We start from the raw sequence: 10,590 nt of genomic DNA, 5'->3' as shown, positions 1-10,590 counted from the left end.
TTATACATTTTCGAGCAAACGGAATGAGCAGCAGCTACGTTTGGCTACCTACAGACTGTTAGTGGAATTCCCGCGAGAGAGTAAGGGTTAATGTGATTGGATGTTAATTATTTGACTAGGCTACCTGTTTTTGACATTGTGTTGTTATTTTGCTGAACACTAGATGGTTTAATGTTATTTTGGGCAGTTAAATGAGGATACTGCTACGCGTACCCCAGTTTGGGAATACCTGATCTAAATGAATAAAGTTGTTTCTCAATGAAAAACCTGATATAGTCTTGTGCCAGGTGTCATATCCCTCCTAAATAGCCCGGGCTAATGTTCCTATCCACTCAGTAAGGCCAGCAGGCTAATGTTCCTATCCACTCAGTAAGGCCAGCAGGCTAATGTTCCTATCCACCCAGTAAGGCCAACAGGCTAATGTTCCTATCCACCCAGTAAGGCCAACAGGCTAATGTTCCTATCCACCCAGTAAGGCCAGCAGGCTAGTCTTTTTATTTAATGTTTTATTGGTATTGGTAACTGTTATGAAAGTTGTATTGTCAATTTTGTTTTGTATTTAAATGACACTTTAAATGTGTACATGACACTGCAACAAAATGTCCCCATGGGGACAATAAAGTCAGTGATACTGTATCTGACAGAAGTTCTTAACATTCTAAAAAGGACATAGAGTCAATGTAATAATTCTGTAATATAAAGTAACATAACTAATGTCAAATATACTGCAGGGTTCTCCAACTCCGGGGTCCTGGAGAACTATGGTATCAACCTAGTCTAGAATCTCCTAATCCAGTTCATCTCCTGCGTCTGGTTCCTCTCAAGGTTTCGTCTTTTACTCTCAAATAGAGGGAGGGCCTCCTTGTAACTGACACCTGCTATTTGGGTTGAGTGGGGTCCAGCCTGGGCCTGTATTCATAAAGCTTCTCAGAGTAGGAGAGCTGATCTAGGATCAGTTTAGCCTTTTAGATCAAAGCAAGCATTTCCTATTGGATACGTTCAGGTAGTCCCTCCCTGTTTCAGTTAGTTTTCTTCCATTTGGTGCCTTATGATATACCCTGGTCTTAGACCCTGGTCTGCTCCTTTGTCAAAGTTTACAGAAAGCTCTAGAACCCGTAGTCATAAAGCATCTCAGAGTAGGAGTGGTGATCTAGGATCAGGTCCTCCTCTCCATGTAATCTTATTCATTATGGTTTCCCATTACAAAACGTTTTGTTACAGTGTGCCCTAATGAACGTGGTCCTGTTCACACTATTTCTGTAGTCCCTCTGTGTGTCATTGATCCATTCCACTACTAGGTGGGGCTAGAGTATAGAGAATAACATTGATCCATTCCACCACTAGGTGGGGCTAGAGTATAGAGAATAACATTGATCCATTCCACCACTAGGTGGGGCTAGAGTATAGAGAATACCATTGATCCATTCCACCACTAGGTGGGGCTAGAGTATAGAGAATAACATTGATCCATTCCACCACTAGGTGGGGCTAGAGTATAGAGAATAACATTGATCCATTCCACCACTAGGTGGGGCTAGAGTATAGAGAATACCATTGATCCATTCCACCACTAGGTGGGGCTAGAGTATAGAGAATAACATTGATCCATTCCACCACTAGGTGGGGCTAGAGTATAGAGAATACCATTGATCCATTCCACCACTAGGTGGGGCTAGAGTATAGAGAATACCATTGATCCATTCCACCACTAGGTGGGGCTAGAGTATAGAGAATAACAGCTTTCTATCCTAATAGAGGATCAGTGAAACATCATCAACCAATACTACAAAGTAGGATCAACAAGTTAGCCAGCTTTTTACTTTGATTAACATTCAGAAATAAATGTTCAAAGCTAAATGTGTTTTTGGTTGATGAGTCAATTAAACAACGACCATTTCAAGCTTATCTTTCAAAAACAATTTAGTCATGGTTGACTAGGCTTATCCAAGCTCTGATGCTGCTGATGGTCATTAGTAGCCTGCTAACTACCTGGTACTCAGCACTCTATTGTCCCTCTAATCACTTTGACATCAATGAAAATGTTTTTGAAAAATCAAATCAAAACTTCATGAAAGCACATGAGCTCATGTTGCACAACATTTATTTAGGATATGCACAGCCAAACTCTTAACTGAGTCAATGCTGTAACATCAATCCATGAGCCAAAATGAAGGTAAAGTTATCTTGCTAATTCAGCAGGCTATGGTGTGAAATAGGATTTTTGTATTGTATTGCTTATCGTTAATGCCATCTTTGGTGTGCTTATCAATACATGAACACCTTTTTTCACACTCCTATCGATACAAAAATGTTATAATTATTATCATAATGATAATTTTATTTGTCATTCAAAACTTTTACTGTGCGTCAAATATCAAATCCATTCTGTCATTACTAAATCATGTGATATGTATTTTAAAGTTACAATATGTCATTTTTTGAGCGACCCAACCAAATTCCCATAGAAATGTGAGTTATAGATCTGTCTTTCTCATTGAAAGCCAGTCTAAAGAGCAGTAGATCTGTTCTATGTGGGCTATTGCTATGCTTTCCATTCTGAAGTTTCGTTTTTGCATATTTTACTTTCGGTTTTGTACACCAGCTGGATATACAATATTTTTGGTTATGGAAAATATATTTCACAGCAGTTTAAATGGTACAATGATTTTCTACACAATACTGCTTGTTTTGTCACAAACTGAAAGTAGGCGAACTATACGAATTTTTACAACCAGGAAAAGGCGAAACGATTTCTGCAGAGGGCATCATTGACATTTAACTATAAAAAATAAGAATAAATAAATAAAGCATTTTTTTACAAAATGTTTAAATCAGTCTTCTTCCTCAAATGAAGGAGAGGGTGCAAGAGGGAGGGAATCTGATTTTAAATGGAGTTAGCCTGCCCCGGAGCAGGTTAGTTCTGGAGGATACTTTACCTTTTAGTCAGGTAAATAGACATTAGCATGACCGTTTTTAATTTGACCTTTATTTAACTAGGCAAGTCAGTTAAGAACAGATTCTTATTTACAATGACGGCCTACTCTGGCCAAACCCTAACCCAGACGACGCTGGGCCAGTTGTGCGCCATCGTACGGGACTCCCAATCACGGTCGGTTGTGATACAGCCTTGAATCGAACCAGGGTCTGTAGTGACACCTCTAGCACTGAGATGTAGTGCCTTAGACTGCTGTGCCAATCAGGAGTTGAACTCAGAGTTGACAAAAGATAACTTGCTAACTCCTCAAACCTGATTTGTAGGATAGCCCTCAGGTGTTGAATACATGTGCCCAGGAGACAGCTACCTCACCTTAGGTCCAGGGCCAGCTCTGTCTTGACTCCTTTGGGGTGGTGAGCCCAAACAAATGATTATGTTCAGATGGTGATGGGAACAAATGTATACAACAAGGAGAACTACAGACAGGCATGCCTCAACTAAAGATTCACAATCCAAACGAAAGGCCTCAGAGACACTGAAACAAAACCAACAACCTCACGGTCCTGCAGCTGGGACACTCACTGATGATCTTAACTGGCATCACCTGATGTGCTTATCAAGCCTTGTCTCAGCACCTAGACCCAGTTGCTGCAATTAATGTAGCCTAGCCCATAGGCCTATATGTTTTGTTAAGGTTTGTACCACAGCTAAAGTGGCCAAATAACTTCTTAAAATGAAGCACATTAATCCGCTTTAAAACCGGTGCAGAGCCTAACTGGCATACATAGGCAGCATGTGAGTTTCAAGTTTGGGGAAGATAATTGTCACCATAAAAATGCACCTTTATAATAAAGCATTACATGCATAATCACATTTGCGGTCACATTTGCGAACAATGTTTTCCCGCTAATTGATTGCATTTTGGAACATTTGTGCTTACTGTCGTGTGCGCATTGCTGTGCTTAAAATGTGAAGAAACAGCCTAATAGTTAATCAACATTTTAAGCTAACCCAGCTAGCAATGAGGAATTGGCCCTCGGAAGAGGCCTTCTCGCCACAGGAGTCAGTACAGCGCGATGGGACAAGGACATCCCGGGCCGGCCAAACCCTCCCCTAACTCAGACAATTGTGCGTCACCTCAAGGGTCTCCCGGGCGCGGCCGGCACGGGTATCGAACTAGCAGTTTGCACTGCGATGCAGTGTCTTAGACCACTGCGCCACTCGGGAGGCTCAATCTACCAAGGTTTTAATGCTTATCAATTGCCTTGCACAAAGTATCAAAATACTAAAATGCTACTTAAACAGGACTCTTAAAGAATTTAATTGAAATGTTAATTGTATTTTTTGATCACAGAAACAATGAGAAAATATGGAAAAATAAATAAATAATGAAATGTTATATATAGCATATATAGCAGCCCGTGTAATAATCTGCCAGAGAGTAGCCCGAGTCCCAAGTAATACATTTGGGCCAGATAACTCACACCGGAATCGTCCCGAGCCTCAATTAATACATTTGGGCCAGATAACTCACACCGGAATCAGCCCGAGCTCAATCCCCGCATCCTAACCATGAGTAATACTCGGGCCACATGACATCGGCCGAGTCTGACTCTCAGCCGAGTGCCCCGACTCTTAGCCGGAATCGTCCCAGATCCACTGTGCTACCTGGGAAACATTCTGATCTGTGCATCAGCCTCATTGCTTTAAAAACATTTTTTTGATGCGAGTGGTTGTATTAACTTGGAATCTATCGCATCCCACAACTGTTCCAGCGTATGTTTGGAATATTTGTTTCTTGCACAAAAGGACAAGTTGACCAATAGAATAGGTCGACTTTTGTACTATGGAGGCTAGTAGATTGACATAGTGCTAGTGCTTTTTGCTGTTCCTTATGCCTACTACTCATCTGATTGGCTGACAAAAAGTAAATGTGGACAGTTCCTCTAACATCTTCAATATGCCCCTCAGAATTCAAAAAGAGGAACCTGCGCAGTTGCGTCCCAGATGTGTCTGTCTTCACTTGTAGCCCAATTATTAGCTGTGAGAAGGACACCCCCCGATCACATGACTGGCATTGGCTAACAAGAATTTAGATATCTGAGCGAGCCATGTGAGTGAGAGGTGCTTTGGAGCATGGCATTCGGGGGGAAGGGAATTATAATTGTTATATTCAGCCCATGGGCACAACGGCCACGTTTGACCACAAAAGGCATGGAATTTATAAGAGGCATTAAAGCCATACAAGGGGGATGCCACCAGGAAATTCGAGGACTGGTGAGAATATGATCAAGTGCTTGTCAAATTGTGAATGAGAGACTGATGAAGTGTGTGCAGGCTGCACAAGAAACAAATCAGAGCTCCTGCCTTTCATGGGACTTTTTTCAAATCATTATTAGAGTCACATCATGCAGACACATCTCAACAGCAACTGTTCAGAGGAGACTGTGAATCAGGCCTTCATGGTCAAATTGCTGCAAAGACACCACTACTAAAGGACACCAATAAGAAGAAGAGAATTGCTTGGGCCAAGAAACACGAGAAATGGACATTAGACCGGTCCAAATTTGAGATTTTGGGTTCCAACCGCCGTGTCTTTGTGAGACGCAGAGTAGGTGAACGGATGATCTCTGCATGTATGGTTACCACAGTGAAGCATGGAGGAGGAGGTGTGATGTGTGGGGGTGCTTTGCTGGGGACACTGTCAGTGATTTATTTAGAATTCAAGGCACACTTAACCAGCATGGCTACCACAGCATTCTGCAGCTATACGCCATCCCATCTGGTTTGCGCTTAGTGGGACTATCAAGTCAATTATTTGGTGATGTGAATATATTTAGTATATTTTAATCTAAAAAATATAACTTTTTAAATGTTTAAAAATACACAGTACCAGTCAAAAGTTTGGACACACCTATTCATTCAAGGGTTTTTCTTTATTTTTACTATTTTCTACATTGTAGAATAATAGTTGTCACGTTCGTTGTAAAGATGGGACCAAGGCGCAGCGGGAATGTGTGAACTCATATTATTTTATTGAAGGAACGTGAACACAAAACAAAATAACAAACAATGACAACGAAGACAGTCCTGTCAGGCAAAACGCTAAACACGGAAAAACTACCCACAAAAACCCATGAAAGAACACCCCTACTAAATAGGACCTTCAATTAGAGGCAATGAGGAACAGCTGCCTCCAATTGAAGGTCAACCCAATAAACAAAACATAGAAATAGAAAGACTAGAACGAACATAGAAATAACTAACATAGAACATAAACCAAAAAACCCCGAAACACATAAAACAAACACCCCCTGCCACGCCCTGACCAAACTATAATAACAAACAACCCTTTTACTGGTCAGGACGTGACAATAGTGAACACACCAGAATTATGAAATAACACATATGGATTCATGTAGTAACCAAAAAAGTATTAAACATATCAAAATATATTTTATTTTTTAGATTCTTCAAAGTAGCAACCCTTTGCCTTGATGACAGCTTTGTACAATCTTGGCATTCTCTCATCCAGCTTCACCTGGAATGCTTTTCTAACAGTCTTGAAGGAGTCTTAAAGGAGTTCCCACATATGCAGAGCACTTGTTGGCTGCTTTTTCTTCACTCTGCGGTCCAATTCATCCCAAACCATCACAATTGAGTTGAGGTCGGGTGATTTTGGAGGCCAGGTCATCTGATGCAGCACTCCATCACTCTCCTTCTTGGTCAAACAGCCTCTACACAGCCTGGAGGTGTCTTGGGTCATTGTCTTGTAGAAAAACAAATGATAGTCCTACTAATTGGAAACCAGATGGGATGGCGTATCGCTGCAGAATGCTGTGGAACCATGCTGGTTAATTAAGTGTGCCTTGAATTCTAAATAAATCACAAACAGTGTCACCAGCAAAGCACCCACACACCATCACACCCCTCCATGCTTCACTGTGGGAACTACACATGCAGAGATCATCTGTTCACCTATTCTGCATCTCACAAAGACAATGTGGTTGGAACCAAAAATCTCAAATGTGGACACATAAGACCAAAGGGCATTTTTCCACCGGTCTAATGTCCATTGGTCATGTTTCTTGGCCCAAGCAAGTCTCTTCTAATTATTGGTGTCCTTTAGTAGTGGTTTCTTTGCAGTAATTCGACAATGAAGGCCTGATTCACACAGTCTCCTCTGAACAGTTGATGTTGAGATGTGTCTGTTACTTGAACTCTGTGAAACATTTATTTGGGCTGCAATCTGAGGTGCAGTTAAATCTAATGAACTTATCCTCTGCAGCAGAGGTAACTCTGGCTCTTCCTTTCCTGTGGTGGTCCTCATGAGAGCCAGTTTCATCATTGCGCTTGATAGTTTTAACGACTGCACTTCAAGAAACTTTCAAAGTTCTTGAAATGTTCCGGATTGAATGACCTTCATGTCTTAACCTCTTGGGGCTAGGTGGGACGCTAGCGTGCCACCCGTGGTGCACTCCATCAACAGCAGGTGCATTTCAAGAGCGGCAAATTTGAATCCAAATAAATGTCAAAATTCAAATTTTTCAAAAATACAACTATTTTACACCATTTGAAAGATAAACATCTCCTTAATCTAACCACGTTTTACGATTTCAAAAAGGTTTTACGGCGAAAGCATAAATTTAGAGTATGTTAGGACAGTACATTTACAAGAGTTGTGTGTAATGTTTTGTCAAGTCAAAGACAGGGTCACCAAAACCATAAAACCAGCTAAAATGATGCACTAACCTTTTACAATCTCCATCAGATGACACTCCTAGGACATTATGTTAGACAATGCATGCATTTTTAGTTCTATCAAGTTCATATTTATATCCAAAAACAGCGTTTTACTATGGCATTGATGTTGAGGAAATCGTTTCCCTCCAATAACCGGCAGTCAAGTCAGCGTCACAAATTAAATAATTAAAATTAGAAAACATTGGTAAAATATTATATTGTCATTTAAAGAATTATAGATTTACATCTCTTGAACGCAATCAACTTGCCAGATTTAAAAATAACCTTACTGGGAAATCACACTTTGCAATAATCTGAGCACTGCGCCCAGAAAAATACGCGTTGCGATACAGACTAGACGTCATGTTGGGGAGATCTAAAATCGAAAATACTATGTAAATAATCCATTACCTTTGATTCTCTTCATCAGATGTCACTTCCAGGTATCACAGGTCCATAACGAATGTAGTTTTGTTCAAAAAAGCTCATCATTTATGTCCAAAAATCTCCGTCTCGTTAGCACATGATGTAAGCCAGCCGGACTTCTCGTCATGAACGAGGGGAAAAAATATATTTCCGTTCGTTCAAACATGTCAAACGTTGTATAGCATAAATCATTAGGGCCTTTTTTAACCAGAACATGAATAATATTCAAGGTGGACGAATGCATACTCTTTTATAACGTATTGGAACGAGGGTACCCAACATGAACTCGCGCGCCAGGTGTCTAATGGGACATCATCGTTCCATGGCTCTTGTTCGGTCAGATCTCCCTCCAGAAGACTCAAAACACTTTGTAAAGGCTGGTGACATCTAGTGGAAGCAATAGGAAGTGCCAAAATATTCCTAAGCCCCTGTGTTTTTCAATGGGATAGGTTTAAAGTCAATACAACACATCAGGTATCCACTTCCTGTCAGAAAATGTCTCAGGGTTTTGCCTGCCAAATGAGTTCTGTTATACTCACAGACACCATTCAAACAGTTTTAGAAACTTTAGAGTGTTTTCTATCCATATATAATAAGTATATGCATATTCTAGTTACTGGGTAGGATTAGTAACCAGATTAAATCGGGTACATTTTTTTTATCCAGACGTGCAAATGCTGCCCCCTAGACCCAACAGGTTAAAGTAATGATACAATGTAATTTTGTTTTTTCTTATTTGAGCTGTTCTTGTAAGAATATGGACTTGGTAATTTACCAAATAGGGTGAAAGACCAAGTCTTCTGTATAGACCAAGTCTTCTGTATACACGCCTACCTTGTCACAACACAACTGATTGACTCAAACGCATTAAGAAGGAAAGAAATTCCACCTGTTAATTGAAATACATTCCAGGTGACTACTGTTGTTGCTTAGCTGTCATCAATGGGTGGCTACTTTGAAGAATCTCAAATATAAAATATGTTTTGATTTGTTTAACACTTTTTTGGTTACTACATGATTCCATATGTGTTATTTCATAGTTTTGATGTCTTCACTATTATTCTACAATGTAGAAAATAGTAAAAATAAAGAAAAACCCTTGAATGAGTAGGTGTGTCCAATCTTTTGACTGGTACTGTATGTTTAGAGATTCTTGCCTGCAGCCACACATGCTTAACTAACCGCTCAAAATAACATCACCTCTTTGATGCTATCCCCAGGACTGTGTGTGTGTTTATGTCTAAAACCACCTCATTTCATGTAATCTCTAGGGTTACCACAGTTTCTAAATTCATATCAGATTAACTGTTAGCACTCTGCTTGAGGCATCACCCATTCAAGCTGTTAGAGAGGGGATTTAAAGGCCATGTGTCACAATAAAGGGAATCTGTGTTCATTCAAACCCAGTGAGAGAGAATGTGAGCGAGAGAGAGAGAGAGCGATAGAAGGAGGAAATGGAAATACACAACGTTCGCTGTTGGAAACACCATTGTAGACTAAATACACTCAACACTGTTGGAAACACCATGTCTGTGTTTATTGTAAAGTGGTTGTTGAATTAATCAATAGACATGACATACATTACACAGTCACATACAGTATAATGTAGCTATCTGTTTCTGGTAAAGTGATGGGCTTTCTTCACATGCTTTGATTCTTCTGATGTTGACTAAGGCCAGGATTCAACCCCATTGTGCATTGGGATGTGAAAGGCAATGTTACAGCGATGGCGGAGATCGCATTCAAGGTAAACGCTGCAGATTTTGGCTCAATTAGATATCACTTTTAAATGTCAAGCGCTCTACAACATGTACCGGATGGAATTCCGGCCTCTCTCTCTCTCTCTCTCTCTCTCTCTCTCTCTCTCTCTCTCTCTCTCTCTTTCTCACACTCTCTCTCTCTCTCTCCCCCTCTGGCTACACAGCTATTGTTTCTCTCTCTCTCTCTCTCTCTCTCTCTCTCTCTCTCTCTCTCTCTGACACACACCCACACACACACTGCACGCACACTTATGCACTTCTTCCAAAGCACAGTTACATTCTCATGCACGCTCACACACGGGCATGTACACACACTCTAGCAAACATATTGAATCTGAGGCCTGGTTCTTCAAACCATGAGATAATGTTCTGAACAGGAACACTAGTATTGACACTGAGGCCTGGTTCTTCAAACCATGAGATAATGTTCTGAACAGGAACACTAGTATTGACACTGAGGCCTGGTTCTTCAAACCATGAGATAATGTTCTGAACAGGAACACTAGTATTGACACTGAGGCCTGGTTCTTCAAACCATGAGATAATGTTCTGAACAGGAACACTAGTATTGACACTGAGGCCTGGTTCTTCAAACCATGAGATAATGTTCTGAACAGGAACACTAGTATTGACACTGAGGCCTGGTTCTTCAAACCATGAGATAATGTTCTGAACAGGAACACTAGTATTGACACTGAGGCCTGGTTCTTCAAATGGTGTTCAAAA

The sequence above is a fragment of the Salmo salar genome, chromosome 06 (genome assembly GCF_965601325.2).
Source record: "Salmo salar chromosome 06, fSalSal1, whole genome shotgun sequence".
NCBI classification, from domain to species: domain Eukaryota; kingdom Metazoa; phylum Chordata; class Actinopteri; order Salmoniformes; family Salmonidae; genus Salmo; species Salmo salar.
Note: the sequence above shows the minus strand (reverse complement) of the source record.